The sequence below is a fragment of the Leuciscus leuciscus genome (assembly GCF_965113295.1).
Source record: "Leuciscus leuciscus genome assembly, chromosome: 25".
Lineage (NCBI taxonomy): Eukaryota > Metazoa > Chordata > Actinopteri > Cypriniformes > Leuciscidae > Leuciscus > Leuciscus leuciscus.
Window position 1 is genome coordinate 12,956,578 of NC_138724.1, and position 21,887 is coordinate 12,978,464.

The following is a 21,887-nucleotide window of genomic DNA, read 5'->3' on the forward strand; positions in this document are numbered from 1 at the left end:
GCCATGACCAGCCAAACTGAGTTTAAGAAGGCAAAAGTCACACATTCATTTGACTTAAATAGCATCTCAATTACAATCACACATAATAGGGCTTTTAAGCAAAATGGACATTATAAGCTCTGTCAACCCTGTGGCGCCTTGCATCTTGGTGGTGTTGAAATCTTCAGATTTGGCTCCTGCTGTTCAGTTGATGTCTTTAATTAGCGTCTGTCCAGCCCCAGGGAAATGAGAATCCTGCCGGCATTAATGTTGTACGCCGTATAGCAGTTCAACATGTACTTAACCCTTTAAAACCGGATGTGTCGTAGACGACACGGCCAACCAAGCTGTATTCATGTTACCGTAACTCTTCAACCGTTTGCTCTATCAAAATAATTCAAATAGTTCCTGAAAGCAGACATCATGCGCTTTTCGCCAACATACGGCTTATTACGGTAATGTCAGCATCAGCAAATGACAGGCTGACAGCGGCTTTTGGGAAGAGCGGGAAGGAAGGATTTGAACGGATGTACGGAGCGAGGCAGACGATTTTTAGATTACAAAACATAATTAAAAATGGACAAAAACATGGCGAAGACGGAGTATACAAGAGAAGAGGTGATTGAGTTTGTTTTTGATGACGCTTGGAAGGAGGCTGAGCGGGACTCTTCAGACCCGGAGTCTGCATATGCTGCTGGTATTGATCTAGACATGGATTGGTAAGTGAAGCATATCTTTTTTCTGATGAAGCTGTGAGAAATGTCAGTAAAATAGGCAAAGATTCAGTGTTTCAGTTCAAAATACCACTGTTTCACACATCTTAGAATGTGTGTGGTACGTGCGTGTGTATGTGTGTGCGTTCATGTGTTTGCATGCACCGGTCTCGTATCTCTCACGGAGGAGCGGAAGCATAAAAGGAGGAGCGACGACAGTGGAGATCGAAAGAGGAATAGGCCTGGACTTATGCTGTGTTTTGTTTGATTATATGTGACAGCAGTCGTCCGTAAGGGGCTGCTGTATTTTACTTTTGTTTTGTATTTGTTTTATTTTTGGAATTAAAATGTGTGTTAACCTTCGCCGGTTCCCGCCTCCTCCTTCCCACAACATCTAACCTTGTTACACTTGTATTTTTTTTTTTTCAGTGTGGCTTCTACTTCTGAAGCAGCAAATGGGCCATCCACAACACCACCTCAGCGGGGCCGTGGTCACAGTCGTAGCCGTGGCCGCGGTCGTAGTCGTGAGGTATCGCGTAGCCTCTCAACAGTGACGCAAGGTGAAAGATGGAAGACAGAGGCAGACCTTGATATAGTGCCCAATATCCCAAGGTTTACTCCCAGAAGAACACCTGGAGTGCAGCCTCCACTCATATTTGGAAAAATGTCTCCACTTTACATTTTCAGTCAATATTTTAATGAAGAGGTTATGAACATCTTGTGTGAAAACACTAACAAGAATGCGGTGAGAAATCTGGAGAGGGGTAGGAAATTCACATGGACTGATATATGCCCTGAAGAAATGAATAAGTACATAGGTCTGCTTCTCTACATGGGTGTAATGGATCTGCCCGAAGTGAGGGACTTCTGGAGGAAGAAGACTTTGTTTCATGTTCCCTTTCCCGCTACTGTGATGTCAAGAGACCGTTTTCTAACAATCTCCTGCAATCTGCATATCAGCGATCCAATGGAAAATGCAGAGATTGACAAGAAACGGGGCACAGGGGCGTACGACTGTCTCCACAGAGTGCAACCACTCTTGGACATTATGAGGAACAGGTGCGTGTCTATTTAGCATCCTAAACAGCACATTTCTGTTGATGAAAGGATGGTTGCCACTAAAGCCAGGATATCCTTCAAACAATATATGAAGGCCAAGACCACTAAGTGGGGTATAAAACTTTTTGTGAAGGCAGATGTCAACGGTTACACCATTGACTTCAAAATTTACACCGGTAAGTCAAACTTTTCATCTGGGAAAGGCCTGTCTTTTGATGTCGTTGCATCACTGGTAAACCGAGACTACCTGGGATCAAGCTATGTCGTTTACTGTGACAATTTCTACACAAGCCCTCTCCTCTTTCGACACCTGCACCAGCAGGGATTTGGTGCATGTGGGACCTATCGAGAAGGAAAAGTTGGTGTTCCTTTTACCAAACAAAATGCCTTGAACAAAAGGTCACCAAGAGGCTCCATTCGCTGGATCAGAGATGATGACCTTTTGTTTGTGAAGTGGATGGACACAAGAGAGGTCTCCATGTGCACAACTGTCCACACAGTGTACAACAGAGGATGGGCAAAAACAGAGGGTCCCTGTTCACAGGCCAACAGCAGTTCAACAGTACAATAAGTACATGGGGGGAGTTGAAACCTTTGACCAGATGCTGGGAACACAGTCGGTGCACTGTAAAACACACAAGTGGTACAAGACCATTTTTCAGCACTTCCTGGATATTGCAGTGACCAACAGCTTCATTTTACACAAAGAGCTGTGTGCCATTTCCCAGGACAAGCCCATGACACGGAAAAACTTTCAGGAGCTTCTGGCTGCTCAGCTCACAGGCGTTCCCCTAGATGGCAGCCCCAAAGAGAGATGCAATCATCTGCCTGTTTCTGTGAGTGACATTCAGGACCAATCACAGAGGGCCAGCATGGGTCGGCATCGTTGCATACGATGCAGAAAGAGCACCCCATGGAAGTGCCAGGAGTGTGATGTGGGCCTATGCTTTGCAACTGGAAAGGAACTGCTTTAGAGAGCACCACATTTGAATGACTAGGTGAAGGATCAAAAACGCCTGGAGAACTGGGGTAAAGAAAAAGGCTCCTGAGTGAAAACTCTGCAATCCTGACACAGAAAAACTTTTCTTTTTTTTTCACAAAAAAACTTGTATATATGTATTATAGTTTATTCTTCAAGTTTAAAATGTTAGATTCTTTCGTTCAGGGGTCTTCTGATTTTTCTCAATAAAAAGCAGTAAAATGTATTCCCATTTTTAAAAACAATTGTGTTTTTAAACTCTATTTTCAAACTCACCACTCACAGTAAGGGGAAATAATTGTAATTTATTGAAAGCCAGATGTTTTCTGAAAAAAATGACACCTTGCATTTGAGGATAGCACATTGTGTTTTAATTCTACAGTCGTCAAAAAAAAAACACCCCTTTTTAGCTTCAGGTTCTAAAGGGTTAAAGGAATAGTTGACCAAAAAATTGCAATTCTGTCAACTACACAGCATCAAGTTATTCCACTTTCTTCTGTAACATAAAATTTAGATTTTTTAAAGAATTGTTACAAGTGTTTTTACCAAACAATGGCACTAAATAGTGAAATTATGACTAAACTGACTAAAAACACCAAGAAAGCATAAAAGTGGCTCTGTACGTACCGTATATAAAGTCATATGATAATTATTGTGAGGAACAGACTGAAATTTAAATCATACACCAGTTCATTGAGTCAGATGAACTGAGATTCATGAATGATTCAGTCCAATCTGTGAACAAATCAGTTTGATACATGAACGATCCATTGAGTCAGATTTGTGATTGGATTAACTAGGCTGGCTCAAAGGAATGATTCTTTCACTGATCCGGTTCACGTGTTAAAAGATCACAGGAGGGTCTATTTTCACTCTGTTTCCTATGCAAACCCATTGTATGATTCAGAAGATGTGGAATACACTGCATGAGACATAGACCACTTTGTGGAGCCTATCTGTGTCTTCTGAAGACAAAACAACTGTGTGAGGAACAGACTTAAACTTAGGTCAGTTTACCTCAGATTCATGAATGAATCAGTCTAATCCAGGGGTTCTCAACTCAGGTCCACTTTCCTGAAGATTTTTTGCTCCAATCAAACACACCTGAACAAGCTAATCAAGGTCCTCAGGATTTCTAGAAAGTTATAAGCAAGTGTTTGATCAAGGTTGGAGCTAAACTTTGAAGGAAAGTGGACCTTGAAGGCCAGAGCTGAGAACCCCTGGTCGAATCTGTGAAAGAATCAGTCTAAACCATGAATCATTAAATCAGATTTGTGAACTGGACAAATCGGGTTCATTGAAAAGCACTGACTCAAAATAATGAATCATTCACTGATCCTGTTCACAAGTTTAACTCCGTTATTAAATGATCTGGTTATTATGTTAACAGCTCACGGGAGGTGAACACTCTCAGAAGGAACAACTTAAATTTTTGTCTTTTTCAAACAAAGGAATTGTATGATTTCAGGAGATGTGAAATAAGTTGCACGAGACAGGCCGCTTATGAAGTCATATGATAACAATTATGTGAGGAACATACTAATATTTAGGTCACTGACCGGTTCACTGAATCAGCTGACCTCAAATTCATGAAGAAGAAGAAGAAGAAGAAGAAAGAAACCTTTATTTGTCCCACGATGGAGAAATTACGGAGAAGCCATCAACCACTGTGTCAGATTTGTGAATCAGATTAAATTGGTTCTTCGAAATTCATTCACTGATACGATTCACAAGTATAAAGCTCACTGGAGGGGAAGATTATCAGTAAATAATGACTTCATTTTCCATCTGTTTTTCAAGCAAATCTAACGTATGACGTCAGAATATGTTGTACGAGTCATATTTACCACTTTTGAGTGGCTTTATGTGTTTTCTGAAGTCATTTTATGATTATGTGAGGAACAGACTAAGGCTGTGTCCGAAATCGCCCCCCATACCCTTAAACAGGTCACTATTGGAGGGAACAGCCATTTGTAGAGGTGTCCGAAACCATAGTGGATGTTACTCATTCAATTCGACAATGCACCGCAATAACGAGTATAGAACCGATGTACACTAAACGGCTAGAGAATACCCATAATGCACCGTGAGAGTCAAGTGCAGAATGAATTCCCGCATCTGACCAGATGGCGGCGCCTGCAGCGAAATATTAAGTTTGATCCATGAACACAAATAAATCTCTAAGTCAGATGTGTAAATCTGATTAACCAGGTTAATCACTGAATCACGTCAAGTTCACGAATTCAACTGACTCAATGATTCAGTTCTCAAGTTAACAGCTCACTGGAGAGGAAGATTCTCAATAAAATTGGGACTTTTTTATGTCGTTTTGGAGCTTAAAATGCTGTGGTTGCAATGAACTGTTATTGTATGGAAAAGACCTGGTGAAATTTCTTTTTTTTAAAGTCCTGCTTTGTGCTCCACAGAAAAACAAGAGCATTTGGGTTTGGGGAGACACAATGGTGACTCAATAATGAAAGAACGTTCATTTTTAAACTATTCCTTTAAGTTTGAAGGGAAGCAGCAGCGCAGTGTTGACTGTTGTGTCGTAGTTTGGCTTGGATGCAGATCTGTGGCTGAATAACTGGCAGGAACAAGACTGATCTGTTAAGTACATGGAGAGAACTTCGGTGGCTACGGGCTTTACGGGCTTTCAAGAGCAGGGGAGACGGAGGACGACTGGGTCTCTAAAGCTCTGAACATTACTCACGCTAAGCACGCTGTCAGACACCAGGACATTCCTGTTTGTTTGGGGCATTGTGGGAAAATGACAGTGGTTTTCAAATGCTATGTTCACAGCTCCTGAAAACTGAACTGTTTTCCAGCTTGTGTGAAAGTTTATTTCTCGTAAAGGTGTCAGAGAAGGCCATTAATGCTGTGAAAGAGCTTAAAGCTAAGTGCACACTTTATACACTGTAAAAATTGCCTGGATTTTACAAGGTTTCAAAGTAATGTCTTACAATAAAATGTTGTGTACTGTGAATACTGTGAATTTTACTGTGAAATGCAGGCCAGGTCATTTTCAGTCACTATTCAGCTCATAACTCAAAGCTACACCTCCATGTCTGCAGGCACACCTGCAGTGTTACTGACGGTTTATTCACCACCAAGAAGAAAATAATAGCTTTATCAGAGTTGGTAGCTGCCTTCATTAAAACTGCTCTATATTAAAGTGATAGTTCACTCTAAAATAAAACTTATGTCATCATTTACGCACCCTCGTTTCATTCCAAACCTGTATGGCTTTAAAAAAAAATTGTATGTAACATAAAAGGAGAAGTTCTGAAAAATGTTCACGCTGTTCTCTTCCACAATGAAATACGGCTGCCAATCACCAATTGGACAAAAAGCACATAAAAGTATCATAAAAGTGGTACATACATCGTAAGATAGCTTTGTGTTAGGAACAGACTCTAATTTAAAAGAATAGTTCACCAAAAAATAATAATTCGGTCATCATGTAACATGAGGGTTCATGTCTTTGAAAAGCTTTGGACCCCATTGACTTTCAATGTATGGTTCAGCATTCTTTAAAACATCAATATCAGTTGGGAACAACATGAGGATGAGTAATTGATGACAGCTTTAATATTGGGGTCATAATTGAGAGAAAATCTTACTTGTCATTCATTGGCCACCATTCATTTACATTGTTTTTTGTGTGTTCCGCTGGAGAAAGAAACGTATGTAGGGTTTAAAAGACATGAGAATGTTTAAACAATGCCTGAATTTTACATTTAGGGGTGTCTTTAAAATAATAAGCATTTTCTGTGCTATGAAATATAGGAGCAACTCACAGTCAGCACAGCAACAGCCACCATTACAGATGATTTTTTTTTGTTCTTGCACAGCCAGATTAGTTTATAAAGTCTGAAATGGAAAAGTCAAAGTAGATTTTAGTGCGGTAAATGGGTGCTAACAACATCTCTTTGCAGGCACGTCTTTAATTTCCAGCACATTAACCCTTCTAATAAACGTCAGCGTCAAATACGGCTGGCACATACACACACACACACACAACCATTTCCACCAGAAATGTTATACTTTTAGGCCAGCTAATATGAGGGGAAAGAAAAAATAAAAGCAAGCTGACTGACAGTGACACAACAAAACCACCAGAACTAAAAAAATTCCATCAACAGAACGCCACAGGATGGATGGTCAAAATGAATATGTTAAATAGGGGCTTTATTATGTGGTATGCTGAACCAAATAAAGTGTCTTCCACAACAAATATGTGAAAATTTTAAGTAAACACAGAATGCATGTTTTTTAAGAAAGCAATCTAGAGGAAAAACAAGCAGGCCAAAAATGATATGAATGAATATTTACCATAATTCACTCCAGAGATAAAGAAAGACAGGGTTAAAGCCCCCTTTCTGTCAAGTCTGAGAAAGTCTTCATTACAATGAAGTGGGAAAATATCTTGGACCACCATGAAACAAAAATCATATGTACTGTAGACATGGCAGACAAACTGAATGGCCTGGAATAACAGAGTTCATAAAACTCGCAAACTAATTGAAAGCCTATAAAGAATGAAACAATCACACACACACACAAGTACAGCAACACACACACTCATTCTCACATTAACACACACACACACACACACACACACACATAGTGTGAGCTGATGAGAGTAAAGCAGTTCCGTATGGACACGTATGTCTTTGCATATCTGTTTTTATGTTTATGTGTTGTTGATGGGGCAGTCTGTCTCGGGGGGTTTGTTGTCGAATCTGGTTTGGTTTATGACTCACTTTAAAGATTAGCCTCGTTATAAAACTGCCCTCACAAGCTAGATTTTACTGCTTCCAATTGCCGCATGGAACAGTGGGATATTATATAATTCAACATAATATTGGGGCTCACAGAGAAAAATGGAAAGTACAAAATAAAATAGAAATTAATCGAAGCAAGGAGCAAAAGGAATGCCAGGCCAGCAAAGAGAGCCGTAGGGTGTAATTGCAAGCCACAAACAGCTGACAGCAAAGACAGATAAAGAAAATAAGAGTTAGAAGCCCATTCATTCATTAATGATGGCAATTATTATGTTACTGAATAATACGGACACTCGTTATGTCATGAAATAAGTATGCAAACATCTACAACCGCTAAAAGACGAAGGTCTGGACCACTCGTCTTGATTTGGCTGAAGTATTTGGCGTAACTAGGCCATTGACCAATATGGAAATAATCAGCAAAATTACGAAGAAAAAAAAAACATTTTATTATTCGTCGGTTTCTCCCACTGGTAAAGATGTGAGGTTCATAAAATTGCAGACGGGTGCTGTGCCCTGGGCAAAGAGACAGACAGAAAGATGGATTGAGAGAAACAAGGTAACCACAGTGAAAACAGTAACAGCCGGGCCGTCAGTGTGACAGTTCGGCTGATATATCAACACCTTCTTTGTTACGATTTCGCATAGCTGACTCTGGATATTTGATATGCAATTATGCATCATTTCAAGCAGATATAAACTCAGAAACAATGGACTACCTCAACAAAACCAAACTCGGCTGGAGAAAGCAACACCTGAGGCAACATCTACTTTATCAAACAATTAGCCATGAGCCAAACATTCTCAGTTGCCACATTTACTAGACACTGAGGTGTGTTTACATGCATAACCTGAAAGTGATTATGCTTAAGTAAACAATACACTTTGTTGACTTGCTATATTAATTTAGTCAATTTTGCTTTGCATGCAAGTACATAAGATGACAATGCAACAGACAATGTTTACATTTTATATGCATGTTAGATTACATTTTGGCACCAAATGCAGGGAGAACTTTTTTGCGTTGTTAGTTGATTTGTATGTACATGCTTGTAATGAGCAGATTTTTTGTATAAGTACTGTACTTACTAATTCAAGAACAAACTAACACAAATAACAGTGGAGTATGGAGTGCCACAAGGCTCTGTGCTGGTTCCTTTGTTGTTATTCTTGTTGATGCTTGCTTTAGGTCAGGGGTTTCAAAGTCATGACTCAAAGACAAAAAATGATTCAAGGAAACTTAAAAGTAAAATATACAAACAACTTGAGAATCCGTGTGATATATGCATAATATTCTTTTTTTCTGCTATAGTAGGAAAGATGGAGTTGTTCATTTGTTTTGTTAAATCAGTAAATATATTCTTATTCACAGCATTCATGCATACCTGCAAATTCTTGCTTTTCATGTGAAATTTGATCTCTTAATGATACTACTGTTCCAGGGCAACCTTGTTCATTTTCCCTCTGTGGGGTTTTCATGAGACTTTCATGCCAATAATGACAACATGGACGGGTACATGGAAAAATATTAGAAGTAAACAGAATTTCCACTGAATGATTAAAAAATTTACTTAAACTAATGCAAGTTTCTTCGTATATGACCGAGAAGCAGGTCTGTAAGATAAAATGAGCAGTTAAGTTTGCTTATGTTAAGTTTTATTAAAGCTATTAAAGTTATCAAGAGCAGTGAGTGGTTTTCTCTTATTCTAGTCAATATTCTAGTTAATAAATATTTACTAATAAATCATTATTAATTTAAAGTAATCAATCAATACAAATCTACATTATTAAGAATATCAATACATTTCATGTTTTAATAGAAGCATGAGGTTGATTCTGAACTTTATAAACTCAAGAAGTGCATGTTTTGTGCATTAAAACTCCATGGATACACCAAGGTTTAAAAAGAAAAAAGAAATAAAAATTGGATGATTTATCATAATATTGATTCCAAACCAGGTCTCAACCTAAATGAGTTTGACAACCCTGCTTTAGGCAATATTATTAGGAAGTATATAAAAATCATTGTTATGCTGAGTTGTTTCTTCTCCAGACCAGATGTTATTATTTTTCTGTCTTCTTAATCTCAAAGGAGAAATCTCTTAATCTCTGTAGAAGTGCTTGGTTCCTCTCAAGGTGTCTTCATCATCTACTTCCTTGACACTATCATCTTACTTACTGGTTTATTTTTTATTTATTTATTTATTTTTTAGCAATTAAAGTGTAACATGTTTTAAATTATGTTTTCTAAAAAGTGCCACACAAATTGACCAATCAATAACTGGAAGCCATGCTTTACTATAACCTCCGAACACTTATTGCGCAAGCCGTAGGAACTGTTGAACAAAACCCTGTGCTGATAGATGATTTCAACTCCTATTCTGTGGTTAAAATAATTTACTAACCCATCTCCACAACTGGACGAGGTGTGAGATTGATGATTAAAAGTCCATGGGCTGAGGAGAGTTTAACGACGGACTACCAAACCGATGAAATGTGGTGTGTGAAAGACCAGTGTTATTATGGCAATAATTCAGCATAGACTGAAATTCTAATGGATTGGAGGCCCCTGTAAAATACAGCTCTGGAAAAAAATAAGAGACCACTGCAAAATTATCAGTTTCTCTGGTTTTACTATTTATAGGTATGCGTTTGGGTAAAATTTATATTTTTGTTTCATTCTATAAACTACTGACAACATTTCTCCCAAATTCCAAATAAAAATATTGTCATTTAGAGCATTTATTTGCAGAAAACGACAACGGGTGAAAATAACAAAAGCGATGCGGTGTTGTCAGACCTCGAATAATGGAAAGAAAATAAGTTCATATTCATTTTTAAACAACACAGTACTAATGTTTTAACTTAGGAAGAGTTCAGAAAAGAGTTACATATAATCAAAAGAGTTGAAAAGGAAAGTTTTGAGTGAGGAAAATGCTGGCAGAGGGATACAGTGAGCGTCGGGTTGCTTCCATCCTTAAAAATTTCAAAGACGGCGGTTCATTAGAACAAGGTCAAGCAGCAGACATTGGGGACAACAAAGCTACAAACCAGAAAAGGGCGAAAACGACTCTCCACTGACCGGGATGACCGCCAACTCATTCGAATGTCACTCAACAACCGTAGGATGACATCAAGCGACCTACAAAAAGAATGGCGAACAACAGCTGGGGTTGAAGTGCACGGCGAGGACGGTTCAAAACAGGCTCCTAGGCTGAAGTCATGCAAAGCTAGAAAAAAAGCTCTTCATCAATGAGAAGCAAAGAAGAGCCAGGCTGAGGTTTAAAAAAGACCATAAGGATTGGACTGTAGAGGACTGGAGTAAGGTCATCTTCTCTGATGAGTCCAATTTGCAGCTTTGTCCAAAACCTGGTCGTCTAATGGTTAGACGGAGACCTGGAGAGGCCTACAAGCCACAATGTCTCGCACCCACTGTGAAATTTGGTGGAGGATCGGTGATGATCTGGAGGTGCTTTAGCAAAGGCTGGATTTGGGCAGATTTGTCTTTGTGAAGGACGCATTAATCAAGCCACGTACAAGGTTGTCCTGGAAGAACACTTGCTTCTGCTCTGAAAATGTTCCCCAACTCTGAGGCTTTCAAAATGGATGGTCACAAGCCATCAAACAAAGCCGAGCTGCTTGATTTTTTTGCACAAGGAGTGGCATAAAGTCACCCGACATCAATGTGAAAGACTGGTGGAGAGCATGCCAAGACACATGAAAGCTGTGATTGAAAATCAGGGTTATTCCACCAAATATTGATTTCTGAACTCTTCCTAAGTTAAAACATTAGTATTGTGTTGTTTAAAAATGTATATGAACTTATTTTCTTTCCATTATTCGAGGTCTGACAACACTGCATCTTTATTGTTATTTTTACCCGTTGTCGTTTTCTGCTAATAAATGCTCTAAATGACAATATTTTTATTTGGAATTTGGGAGAAATGTTGTCAGTTTTTGGAGAAACCAAAAATGTTAATTTTACCCAAACACATACCTATAAATGGTAAAACCAGAGCAACTGATAATTTTGCAGTGGTCTCAATTTCTTCCAGAGCTGTACGTGAACACACACATACACACTCATTCCCCGTCACACAAATAGAACAACTAATCATCACTTCAAAATTTCATCCATATTTTTGGGATGGAAAAATACTGCAAATAAAAAGAAATGTTTTCGAACGCAGCACAATCTGGCCTGGTTCGACTGATTCCATCCTCAAATAGGCAGCTCGGGTTGATTTCTAAACTTTTCCTTTGCTCTGATCTTGCCTGAAGTCAGAGTCTGTGGTCACTTGGACTCTCGTCCACACAGTTACGATGTTATCACACACCGTTCCATTCTGTATAAACAGAAACATAAGCTAATTGGGACGAAAGAGTAACATTACAAGCAGATAGAGGGGAGAGGAGTAAGTTATAAATAAAATTACTGAAAAAAAAAAGTCATATATTCTCTTTTAGCACTTGACATTTGGCTTACTCTAGTGGCTTTGAGAACCAAAGCAAACTGTAGACTGTTTAGCTCTTTTTAAATGACTTGATCAACCAAAACAACTGGCAAAGGATGTCGTCTCAGCAGGGATGTTCTGCTGTTGCCCTACACTGACACAAAACAACCATAAAATACAGAGCCATAAAACTTCCACAAGCCACATAAAACTTGATATCAGCACTAAAAGGTTGTTATTATTATTCAGCTCTGTGTTCTGAATGTTTGGTGGTGAACTTTAACACCGCAAAAGACTGCAGTTGTGAGAATGACATGTTTCAAATAGAAAAGACCCCATGAAACTACCTGAATACAGGTTCCTTTCCTGAAACAGGAAGTTGGGGTTGGACATACAGAACATCCCTGTTTTAAAAGGCTATACCCACAAACACGATTTGCTATTCGCTATTAGGGCTTCATGATTAATCAAAATAAAGGAAAGACATCATTAAAGTAATCCATGTGACTCCAGAGGTTTAACCTCAATTTTATGAAGCGACGCGAGTGCTTATTTACATATGTGCATATACCGACAGTGGCGTAATATACAGCACCTACTGCTGTATATTAGGCATGGGCATTTTTGTCAATTTCTCACTTTGATCATTGACAGGTCTCAAAAAAGGAGTACTCGATAACTCGGGGTGTGGGGCATATGCAGGGGGCGGGGCTTGTCAGTCGTGAAAATATGTAACTGTTATGAAAATTTATGTTGACAAATAAAAATATGACATGAATCGTATGAAAAAAAAAATGCTTGAATATGAAAAAAAACAACCATTTCAGTAATAAATAAAAATAATAATTCTAGGAAATGTTTTGTTTTCTAGTAATCAATTAAACATTAGTTTAATTGATATTTTATATGAAATGAAACTTTTTTCTTTTTTTTTTGTCAAACAACATGCGGCACAACTGAGCTTTATACTGTTAAAATTACAACATAGAAGAAAAAGTGTGATTATTCCTTAAAAAATAAATGTTTGATAATTTATTATTATTAGTATTATTATTAAATTGAGATATCTAAATTCTACAGTACAACAGTAATATATTATCAAGTAAAACCACATTTTTATTTTGACGGGTTGTGGTGAAGACCTTTGAGTTTCCGTGTGTTAATGACATAACGATAGGATTTGTATTTAAGTAGTCTTACTCGCGCGCCCAGATGCGTTCTCAGGTACCGAAATTTGGCACCGATCGATTTAATGTGAATCGGTACTCGGTAATACCGACGTAATTCGGTCAGTGCCATTAAAAGTACAGAGTTCGGTATCCAACCCTAATAATCAGATATCCTAGATACATCACATAAACGTAACATTACATCTTGCATCTGCACAAAAGGATGTGAATGTGAACTTGAGAGTGCTAGTTTTTTAGTCTATGGTTTGAAAGGGAAACTCTGTATGTGCTCTTCCTTTAACAGCGCGCTGATACACAGGCAACTGAAGCACTTTAACTAAAGAATTGACAACATTCTATCACAATCCTGTTCTCATTATAATGCATGTATATTAGCGCTGCACATCTTGCATATAATTTTATTTTTCATGATAGAAAGTGATTACAGTCATCACTGCGTGTTTTCGAAGCCTTAACGAGAAACAACTTTAAATATAACATAGATTTACTGTTAAAAAATTTACACAAAATAACACTGCTGCATTATTAATATCATCAATGATTTTGAAAAAGAAATAGCCTATCTGAAAGCAATATGACCATCTCAAATAACCCAATTATAGTAAATAATGTCAGTGTCAGGGTCCTTCCCTGACAGTCTTGTCTGTCTTGTCACTGTTTAATGTTTCCTAGTTTGTCTTGTGCCAGAGCAAATGGCTCTGTCTTAGTTTGTGTTGGCCATGTGCTCCTCTTGTTTAGTCCTTGTCTTCGTTTGCTTGAGTGTGGTCACTTGTTCCTCATGTGCTCTGTTTTCTTTATATTGTGTCTTTGCTGGTTTGTTGTGTGCTTTGTGGTGTGTTCCTGTTTGCTTGCGGTTAAATATTGTTCTTGTTCTAGTTGTGTATTTGATCTTGTTTCTAGCTCTAGTGAATCATTTTTGCTTTTTTCCTTCCAGTCTTGTTCTAGTTAGGTTTTGCCCTTGTGCATCCAAGTCTTTTTCTTTTTTTCTTGATTTTATTTCTACTCTAGACTTTCATCTCTAGTATCTAGTCTCTAGTTCCCTGCAAGTTTGTTCTTTTGTTTTATTTTGTGATTGCATGTTCCAGTCATTTCATTACTTTTTTTTTCTGCTTCTCTTGTCATAGTTCTCTCTTTCAGTTTTTATTTTGCCTTTTAATTATTTACTCTCTTGTGCTTTGCCTGTTTATCTTGTGTCTTATCTTGTTCATTTATAAAAGAATCAGCTGGTCCTTGGCAGGTCTTAAAATTAGGTAAATACAACCTCAGCTGAACAATAAGACATGACATATTACACCGTGCCATTATTTATTTAACAAAAACTAGACCAAAATGGAGAAGCCATGGGTGACAGTAAGTAAACCCTTACTGCTTCCATAGGATTCAAGAGGGTAAGTAGCAGTCACGTGCTGCTAATAAAATGTCTAATTAATTGATCATCAGTTCATGTTCACCTCTATAAAAATGTGTTTTGGTAGTTCACTGGTCTGGAGTGTTCAGGTGTGTTTTAACACAATACCAAGGAGAAAAGACATCAACAATGATCTTAGAGAAGCAATTGTTGTTGCCATTAATCTGGGAAGGGTTACAAGGCCATTTCCAAACAATTTGAAGTGCATTATTCTACAGTGAGGAAGATTATTCACAAGTGGAAAACATTCAAGACAGTTGCCAATCTGTGGAGTGGACGTCCAAGCAAATTCAACCCAAAGACAATGCTCAGAGAAATCGCAAAACACCCAAGAACTACAACTTAGACTCTACAGGCCTCAGTTTACATGTTAAATGTTAAAGTACATGACAGAACAATTAGAAAAAGACAGGACAAGTATGGCATGTTTGGAAGGGTTGCCAGGAGAAAGCTTCTTCTCTCTAAAAAGAGCATGGCAGCACGGCTTAGGTTTGCAAAGTTGCATCTGAACAAACCTCAAGTCTTCTGGAACAATGTCCTTTGGACAGACAAGACCAAAGAGCGCCAAGTTAGGCAAAAACTAAACAGCATATCAGCACAAACACCTCATACCATCTGTGCATCGATGACGCTGATGGAGGGTTGAGGATTTTTGGCTTGTTTTGCAGCCACAGGACCTGGGCACCTTGCAGTCATTGAGTCGACCATGAACTCCCTTTGTCTACCAAAGTATTCTAGAGTCAAATGTGAGGCCATCTGTCCGACATCTAAAGCTTGGCCAAAATCGGGTCATGCAACAGGACAATGATCCCAAGAACACTAGCAAATCTACAACAGAATGGCTGAAAAAGAAAAATAATCCAGGTGTTGCACTGGCCCAGTCAAAGTCCAAACCTCAATTCAACAGAAATGTTGCGGCGGGACCTTAAGAGAGCTATGCAAACAAATGCCAGCAAACCTCAATGAAATGAAGCAACGTTGTAAAGAGCAGGCCAAAATTCCTCCAAAACGATGCGAGAGACTGATTCTGTCCGACAGAAAACAATTCCTTAAACTTATAGCTGCTAAAAGTGGCTCTACACACTGTGAAAAGTGTTGTAAAGAGTCTAATATCTTGTTGTTTCACTCATCATATTTATAAATGTATAGAAAATGTGATGAATGAAACAACAAGATATTCATCAGAAATCATTCAAGGCAATGATAGGGTCACGAAAAGTAGCCTAAGCATTGTTGAAACCAGGTTGTGAAAGATGGAATAAGAAAGAAGGTTGTTTCGGTTAGAGAATCATGCCCAATAAGACCAGGAACATGTATTAAGAAACATAAACATGGTCAACTTAGATTGATAAATCAATTCCGTATTGACTTGAAAACTGTCCTGTATGGGGATTTTTATCTTCATATTCTTAAAATAGCTAATTTCATTTATAACTCCTCAACCCTGAGGTTCTTTTATAACCTCTCCAACGTTATAGAAAATGATATTTACAGTAGTCATGTCTATCATACTAACAGACACGACCCAGGGAGGCCTTTCTCAGGCATGTGAGTCATCACGAGTGTATGTGCTTGAGTCTGTGAGGGAAAGACAGCACGTCTTTTCTGAAAGAAGAGGGGAAAAGGTCATTGCGCAAGTACTTGTCCGCACTTCTTTGATCGCTCCGTGACTAGTTTGATTGACAGAAGACGCTGTCAGAGGCCTCTCTCTATATTGAACACAGCATTCCTTTAGCAGAGAGAAAGAGTCCCTCTGTCAAGGACCATTACTGTCCGTGAGACTACCTACATATTAGTTGAAGTAGGGTGTGCACATCGATGATGGATGCCCAGACAATTACAGCAGACTCCAGCCTTGTTCTTCAGACTTATTTAAGTAATAAAAGATGTCTGTTAGCCATTGGTTTATAGAGATGATAATCCAAGTCTAATTGGCTGGTGAAAAAGAGGTTTCATTACAGATGTCTCTTTAACAGGTTCATTTGTGCAATTAATTATACAATTTAAAAAACAATTCAATAAAATTTGTATTAATCATGCCTGGAACTTGTCTATAATCATGCAGATTAATTCAAGTTTGAAGCACGAGCACCAACCGATACTTCAAGATACGTGTCAGCTCAGAATTAGTAAAAAGCTGCCCGAAGAAAGGAAAGACAAATGGATGGACAGAGAGACCACATAGATGGATACATTGGACAGACACATCAGTAGAATTCAAAAAAAGCAATTTCACAGGTGGATAAATAGGATGGGACATGCAGAAAGATTGACAGTAGATTGACGGATGAGAGGAAGAGACAATCAGTCAGATAGATAGACTGAATGAAGAGAGGAACAGACAGACGGATACTAGATAGACGGATAGATAAACAGACAGACAAAAAAAATCTAAATCGATCGACAGACAGACAGACAGATAGACAGATATATAGAGATAGATAGATAGATACTGTAGATATAGACAGATGATGATGATAGACAGACAGACAGACAGATAGACAGATAGACAGAGAGATAGATAGATAGATAGATAGATAGATAGATAGATAGATAGATAGATAGATAGATAGATAGATAGATAGATAGATAGATATAGACAGATGATGATGATAGACAGACAGACAGACAGACAGATAGATAGAGAGATAGATAGATATAGACAGATGATGACAGATAGACAGACAGACAGACAGATAGATATATAGAGAGATAGATAGATAGACAGATGATGATAGACAGACAGACAGACAGACAGATAGATAGATAGATAGATAGATAGATAGATAGATAGATAGATAGATAGATAGATAGATAGATAGATGATGATAGACAGACAGACAGACAGACAGATAGATAGATAGATAGATAGATAGATAGATAGATAGATAGATAGATAGATAGATAGACAGATGATGATAGACAGACAGACAGACAGACAGATAGATAGACAGACAGACAGACAGATAGATAGATAGATAGATAGATAGATAGATAGATAGATAGATAGATAGATAGATAGATAGATAGATAGATAGATAGATAGATAGATAGATAGATAGATAGAAAGAAAGATAGAAATGTTGTTTACAGGCCAACAAACCCATAATCGAGCAGAGATTCAAGAGTTTCTTCAGGCCCAGAAAGTCATGTCATGAAAATCATGACAACTTGGGTTTTGGAACTGTCAGCAAAAGAGTTACCAATTGTAGTGATTTAAAACTGTATTCATAAATAATTAATATTATAAAATTAGCATGTTAGGGTAAATTTTTTCTCTATTTTACACCACAGAACATTATTACATGTGGAAGTGATATATTTTCAGCTCAATAAGCCTTTTCAAAGTTATTTTTGTTAAATGATGCTGCAGAGTGCTGTCAGAAACTCACCAATGCCACAGAATGTACCATCAGAGTGGAAACTATTTCTCTCCTTCAACAACAAAACAGACAAGCTTATGCAATAAGAGACAAAAACAACAATACAATTCATAAATGTATCACAAAATGTGCATGGTAAAAAAAAAAAACAGTGCTATAGTAAAGGTCTCAGAGTTACCTACAGACTCTACTTATTCTTCTATAGATTGTTTTTTTGTTGTTGTTTTTTTAAGGGGATTTTATTGATAAATAAAGACAGAGACCAAATTCATACCATATTCTTTTTGAATGAAGGTGAAACGTCACATTCACTAATAATTGCTTACGCATGTTCTTTTACTGTCTGTGCAAAAAAGGTTCTCATGCTCAATTTCAGAGGGACTCACATACTGTACATACATTTTATATTTCAATTAATAATAATAATAATAATATGTATACTTAATTCAATTCTATTACATTTGAAAATATATATTTAAATAATATTAGTAGATTATCAAAATTATTATTCTAATAATAATATTATCATCATAATTACTTCAGGTTGCATTATTAGAAAAATAACATTTTAATATTAAAATTAAAGTTATTATTACTTTTATTATTCTATGAATTATTGAGATGTAATATAAAATATAATATTATTCTCATAGTATTATTACAATAATAAGGTATATTATTATTAATATTATTTAAACATTATTTAATAATAAATAAATAGATACAAATAAACAAACACACAAACCATTCTTTACAATAAAGATTATGGTATACCATAATGGGGAAAAAATTCATAAAAAAAAAAACTATTCATCTTTGTTACACAGGAAAGTGTCTAGCCAAGCACACTGCTGGTCTCCACAAATACACACACACACACACACACACTTCTTATACAGGTTCCAGCATATCTATAAATATACAGGAAATCCTAATAAATACATAAATAATAAGCAGTTGTTGCCCTTGGCATACGGGTTTGTTTGAGAATATCTCTGTATATTTAAACTGCCATTAGAAGCTCCTGGACGGCTGGTTATTTGAGGAGAACTCTATACTCTCCATTCATGGACGCAGACCTCAGCCACACAAGCGAGAATGAATCAGGGTCTTTGACAGGGTAAATCACATCAGCTGTAATATTGATTTATGTATCGCCATGATTCAGACTCTTTTTCGCAATGACGGACACAAAACCCGAGTTCCAGAAGTAATTATCTCAAGATTTCTTTGGAACGTTAAAGAAACATTACAAACTAGTGGAGGGTCAGCAGTCACCTCAGTTTGCTTTGGGCCTGTACGGCAGCCAATCAAAAAGCAGCACAATGATCGAGCAATAAGTGTTGGTGCTTTATGACTGCTAATAATAATAATCTATGAACTTTTTTTAGTTTTTTTTTTTCTGTCCGGGCCAAAGCACGACGAAGAGACAGAAAAAATCCCAATCCAACGACAAAGTCCAAGGACATGTTTTGAATTAGATTGGAGCGTTTTTGGACAGCGAGAATTAAAATTGGATCGTATTTATGGAGTCGAGAAGCTGACGGTGACATAACACTGAAGCCAAAGCTAGATGAGTTCCCTCAAACCATCTTGTAGTAGTTAGTAAGCTAAATAAATCCTTGATGTTGGAACCTTGAAAAGAATATGAACTCCTCGGCAGCATTTAGATTGTATTTGAAACCGTTATTTACTTAAAGTGATAGTGCACCTGAGGATGGTGATTTATAATGTTAAGCTTAAAGCAAAAAGATAGATCATTTAATTCATGCTCTACATTTTTTCCAGTAGTGCAATAGCTTTATGTGAGAAAGTCATTATCTACTGAGAATCTTCCCCTACACATGAAAAACCAGCACATCAGCAAAAGCCATTGGTTCTCTACAACGTTATTATATTAACTAAAACTAATATAAAACTAATATAAAACATTTTTATTTAAGTTGAAGTAAAATAACTAAAATTAAATAAACAAAAAACTAAAACTTTATTTTAAAAAACTATATAGTAAAAAAAAAAAAAAAAAAAAAATCTATATAGACAAAAAACGAACTAAATTTAAAATGGAAACAGAAAATATAAAAATAGAGTCTAATTCAAAATATTGACAAAAACTTTAATAGTACATCAATGATATTAAAATAAAACTCTTGTGACTGACATCCAAATTAGTTATGCACCGATATGAAAATCTGGTGGATATCAAATAAGTTGATAATTACTGTCATGTGACCGATAGCCAATAAATGGCCAAAATTGTAATAAATTCTATACTATTTTGTCTACATACATAATACACCAAAATCTAAGCTCAATGGTTTTAGGCATCAAAACATCAGTGTCATGGAAATGAAATAATGAAATGTGAAATGAAATTAAATAATTATACGAAATCATTAAATTAAATACTGAAATGATTAAATAAAATAATAAAATGATATGTGAAAATAAAATAAAAGCAAAGAATACAAAACTGCCTTTTGAATACAAGCGCACGTCTTATTTATGTGAACATCGACCCTAAACGAGTCGAGTCGCCAACATTTAAAAGCTTTTCTTTCATTTGGAAAATAACATCTGCACGAAATTACATAATCGGCACTATTTGCCAGTTGCATCTTTTATCATCAGTGTTTTCATCATCACAGATGCATTACAGTTTATTGAAGCCACCACTCGTAAAAGGCACAAAGAACCCCGAAATTCACAGGCCGATCCGAAACCGGCTCCAGCTTTGACTCTGATACAACATGAAGTATCTGACAAGGGATATGCTTCAACTGGAGTCTGGATAATACCACAGTGAAGCAAAACCTGTAAGGATTCCTGAAGTGTGAGGAGGTCCTGGATTAATATCGAACACATGTCCAGAGGAAAGCAGCTTCTTCCAGTGGCTGCGCTTCAGGATTAGGAGAAGCGCTCTCATGGAAACAGTTCTGTTCATCTTTCCACTCACACTTAAGCCCCTTCCACTTCGTCACATATTTCAACTGCTATTTTTCTTTCAGTGGGAACCATCGAGACTGAATGATAAACAAGGCGTAATGTACGAAGTGGGAGAAGACGTCGTTTTTCTGGCTCTGCTGTTCAGACGAACTTTCCAAAACAATCCTGACGCGCCGCTGCCGTCTCCACCGAATGGTGTCTGGGGTGCGCAAATGTGTGTATGAACACACACGGGTGGCCCTGAAGAGATGTGCAGTCGCATTCGTAATGTTTTCAGGTGTTTGTTGCGCTGTGGTCGATCTGTTTAAGTGATCACATTTCTCTCTCTGATGAGACTCTCAATCTGTCTGAGCTTCTGGACATTGTGTTTCCATTCCAAGGTGTGTCTGGAGACTGGGACTGGGACTGCATGTATTTGTATTGAAAAAACCCATTACATAATACACTAACTTCTGAGAAAGCGATACATACGCAGTCAGAGCGCTTATGGACGCGTCTTGTCCAAGACACGTCAGGGAAACAAGAACACAAAAGATCTAGTATTTCTTCTGGAGTGATGAGGGACCTGAAGATTGAGACCATGATCTTTTTGTGGTATTCCATTACATTATGTCTTAAACAGCACAGACCATGACAACTCTGGTCCACTTGGTATCCATTTCTGATTTGTTGGGTAGTCCCGCCTACACTGCAATTTCATTGGACCGTTCCTCACACATATTAAGGAAAAACATGGACGGGGAGAGACTGATCGTGGAAGTTGGATAAGAAACACTGGATATTATATCACTAGGAAAGCACAATATATCTGTACTATTTCAGTTATCAGCCGATATTAGGGTTAGTTTTTTACCAATAACGATTAATATTGGATATTTAATTGTTGAAGCTCATTTCCTCTATTTATACATTTAGACTACATTTGCAGACATCCACGTTTAAATTAGTCTTTAAAAACCTTAATTTAATAACTTCGTTAAATGTAATCTTCA

General features: G+C 37.3%; 1 protein-coding gene across 10 annotated transcripts in view; it reads right to left on the reverse strand.

The window, feature by feature from the left end:
* Nucleotides 1–21,887, reverse strand: part of znf469 (zinc finger protein 469) — a 315,321-nt gene that overhangs the window by 180,340 nt on the left and 113,094 nt on the right. For 2 of the 10 annotated variants that reach the window (XM_082160382.1, XM_082160381.1), the window contains one exon: nt 6,528–6,600. The exons of the other annotated variants lie outside the window; for them this stretch is intronic. The gene's annotated coding sequence lies outside the window, so the exon portion shown is untranslated. The remainder of the gene's footprint in view (nt 1–6,527; nt 6,601–21,887) is intronic. 10 annotated transcript variants of the gene reach the window in all.